This window comes from Gossypium raimondii, chromosome 3 (assembly GCF_025698545.1).
Source record: "Gossypium raimondii isolate GPD5lz chromosome 3, ASM2569854v1, whole genome shotgun sequence".
NCBI lineage: Eukaryota > Viridiplantae > Streptophyta > Magnoliopsida > Malvales > Malvaceae > Gossypium > Gossypium raimondii.
In genome coordinates, this window is record NC_068567.1 from 45,501,387 (window position 1) to 45,505,527 (window position 4,141).

Here is a 4,141-nt window from a genome sequence, read left to right on the forward strand (position 1 = left end):
CCAACAATATTCAATCATGTACCTACCAAAGAAAGAAAATTTTAGTAATACTTACTCATCTCAACTAATAAACTCTTTTGCACAACATTTCATTTCTATTCATGCAAAACAAAATATATTAGAAATTGAAACCATGCATGAAATATTTTATATATATTTTGAGAAGATGAAGTATATATAGACTATTCTGATTTAAAAATGCAATCTTAATACTCAGCTAGATTGTACAACCAGATCACATTAAGCCAGATACAACAGAGAACAACATATTTGTCTAATTCAAACAATTAGATTTTAGTCTTATTCTAATTAAGGAAAACACAACTCAAAAGTATTAACACTTTCCAACTATTACAATGACAATCAATTGTAAATTTCTTAGAGTCAACCATCAAACTTTGATCCAGAATTTTCTCGATTACGATAACGTAGGAGCAAACAATAATTCCACCTGATAACTGAATTTTCTACCTGCCAACCTGCATCGGGATAAGAATGAAAATCTCTCAAAATCTCTAGCATTTCCATCAATTTTAAGCAAACAATTATTTTTAGCATCAGATTAGTGATTTACCAAATATGGAACACATCTGTCAACAATCAGAAACTAGTTAGAAGCTTTTTTTATATGTTTAATATATTTTCTTACTGAAATTCTTTTTATCTGATATGATTAAGGCCCGCCTTTACAAAAGAATGATGTTACTTTAGACCAAGGAAGAAAAAAATTGAAAGATACTCCAAACTTCATAATCTGCAAGGGAGAGGGAAAGAGAGATTTCTTATCTGCAAGGGAGAGGGAAAGAGAGATTTCTTACCTGAGTTGGATTTGAGTTCTTAGTCCTGCTGTAATAATGGAAGCAGGCAACAGACGAAGTGACAGAAAATAGTCGACAGGGATTAAGGATGAGGAAATTTAGGGAGGGCCGGCTGAAGAAATTAGTTGTGCGTTGGTGACAAAGGAAGCGGGAGACAGAGTGGTCGTCAAAGTGGAGACTACTGTCAACAGGTAGCAGTGTTGGACGGGTAGAGGTGGTGAGCGACAAACAGCCAGACACTTAGGGATTTTTGTTTTAGAACTAATTTGGGAATAAGGGGGAGGGGATGAGAGGTGGTAAACCTAAAAATTAAATATAATTAAAATAATAAAAAAATAAAAAGTATATAAAATTGGGTCGAGCCGGGCTCGGGGAAAAAAATTGCCCAAGGCTCGACCCATTTTGAAAATGGGCCTCTTTTTTTACCCAAGCCTATTTTTTGGGCCTATATTTTTGTCAAAACCCTTCCATTTTTTGGCCAGGACTTCAGGCTTGGTCAAGTGGCTCGGTCCATGATCAGGTCTAGTACCACCTCTCACCCATTTCTAACGAAGGGTACGAATAAGAGATGTCATTGGAACATGTACAATAAGAAACCTTAGATTTATTTAAGAATTGAAAGTTTAAAACATTTTTTATAAAATGATTAAAATATTTTTAGACAAGATTTAAAGTGTTAAAAACAATTTAAAATCATTTAGAATTTATTCAGAGTTAATTGAAGGTGATCAAAACTCAGAACGAGCTCTGATGTGAGAAAAGTACAGTGTTGAAATAGTACAGTGTTGAAACAAGCACAATGTCGTGATGTGAGAAAAGAGAAGTCGCGACATCAGGCATTGAGGTCACAACATTGCAACTCTGTGGTTATGACGTGACTCACTGAGTTCGCTCGAAACACTTAAAAATCACTCTAAAACGTATCCCAAACATGATAATATCATTCCAACATAAATCATGTCATTATAAATCAAAACTTCAACTCAGTTAAGCTTAAAAACTTAGTATGAGCAACTCCAAAACAAAATATATATATTTGTTTAAAAGAAATGCAAAAGAGGCTCAAGTTCATCATTTAACTTTACAATTGCTCGAGTAATCTAATTCTTTGTATACATGCCAATAATCTAATAGAAATGGTATTTAAACACTTGAATTACAACCTTAGAAGCTAGATGGATGATGCGATGCTCCCAAACCAACACCATGACTTCTCAGTAAATGCAAACCTACACATTTTAAACAACAAACATATGAGCTTAAAAAAATTAGTAAGTAGCCAAGGATAAACTTACTTATCTTAGTAATTATTAATGTTGAGCCTACCTTATGGATTTTTATGCTAGTTTTATTCAAGTCGCATTTTAGTACTATTTATTGTTTCATTTTGATTTACCAAAGTGTAAGGGCTCAATTTACACATTAACAGTTTGTTAACCAATTCATTTAATGAAATATCTATTCAAGACTCTTAAGTAAAGTCCATAGTATCCTGACATGTTCTTTCACATTTCACATTTCCCATTTATAGTCGTTAATCATTAAGTGATCCATGTACATCATTTTCATTTCTTTGAATTATAGCATGCTTAGATTATCAATTTCTTTAATATCATTTAAGGTAAATTCACTACGTCCCACACTATTAAAGCTCATTATCATGTGAAATTCTCTTTTTCTTACTTGTCATTTACATTATTTTCATCTCTTTTAGTCACAAGACATTTAGTTCATGACACTTACTCTTGTTTTTAGCCATCTGTAGTAACATTTAAAGTTTATTAACAACATTTAACTCATTTTTTCCATAGTAAACTCTAGTAAAATTGACTCAAATACATGAGACTCCTCCACCACACCAATAAGAATTGAAATTCTATGTAACCTCCCAAAACTAGCCTAGACGTTATGGCTAGATTGAGAAGACTACATTAGGCACTGAAATGGCTAAGCTAACTTACGTTACTTCTTAAAACCTTAAATAAACTCATTTTAGAGAAAACCGTAATTGTACTTTGAGTTAGCTTAAAAGCATTCATTCATTAGGTCCGATATACTTAGGATTCCTTTTCTTATTGATAGTGTTGTTTTAGAAAAATTGTTTGCTTGTCGCTCATCTTTTAAAAAACTCGATGTTAAACTAATGCAATGGAAAAAACCATTTTTTAAGTCATTTTGGAAACTTAGTTACCTTATCGATTTCTTTTTCAAAAACGGTTCCTTTACAATGCAGCGAAAACTAGGGAACAATATCAAATTTTACTTAAGATCGATATTATGCATTATCCGATTATTATGCTTGAGTAATCCATGCATGCAAGAATCCCCAAAAGAAAAGTTACCAAGCCACAGACCAGAAATAATTAAAAATTACAAACCAAAACCAATAAAGACTTAATAATACTTATTAAGAAAAATAATTCGAGGTCCAAGGTGATTCTCTGAATGCCGAGTCCGGTCCTAATTTCAAGGTTTACCTAAAAAGTTAAATACTATTGGGGGTGAGCTTATGAAAAGCTCAGTGTGAGTCGAACAATTATTTAAACAAACATAAATATCGAATACAATGAAACAGATTAGCTTTAACACAAGAAAACAAAATCATCATAGGAGTTTCATATCATTACATAGCCATTATGATGCAAAGCAAAAAGGTTCCTACCCATACCATCCGCTACACACCACGAGTTCCCCAGAAGCCGTCATCCGGACTCCAAAACATTATGGGCTTAAGCCTGTTGTGGTTAAAAGCACCGATAACAATATGCAAAAAATTCTACCAGTAAAAATACAGGCAAGCTGCCAGTAAAAATTTGATAAATCGTCATTCCCCTCAGTACTCTAGGTGCAATGCACTGACTACGGATAATGCGGACTTAGTATGCCTTCGGTACTCCATGGAACTCCTCCGTCAACCATAAAATCTCAACCCAATGCATATGCAATATATCACACGGTCTCATACATAATCATATCTCAATACTTTTCACATCCATTTGACATGCTGAGCATGTCCTTAATAATCTCATACTTTCAGCAAATGTAAATAGTGTTCCAAACTTTCAAATTACCATTGTGCTGGCATCAATCAATATCATTCAATTTCACATATTTTACGGTTTTTCATTATGCATAAATAGCACCCTTTTCATTACACAATATAACAAATATCTCATGAGTTTAAATCATACAAAAGCTTAATATCTCAACACATTATATCATTCAGTCAAACATTCTCATATCTTATACCTCAAATATGCAATTACAAACTCAATCAAACATTCATACTATCAAACTAGCAATTTTGCCAACATGTCAATCTT

General features: G+C 32.9%; 1 long non-coding RNA gene across 1 annotated transcript; it reads right to left on the reverse strand.

The window, feature by feature from the left end:
- Positions 1-222: 222 nt before the first annotated feature.
- LOC105794424 (uncharacterized) lies at positions 223-1,109 on the reverse strand. The gene is made up of 2 exons (XR_008194074.1): positions 819-1,109; positions 223-479 (listed from the first exon to the last, which is right to left on the reverse strand). It is a non-coding gene; the product is annotated as an uncharacterized LOC105794424 (long non-coding RNA).
- Between the last annotated feature and the right edge of the window lie 3,032 nt (positions 1,110-4,141).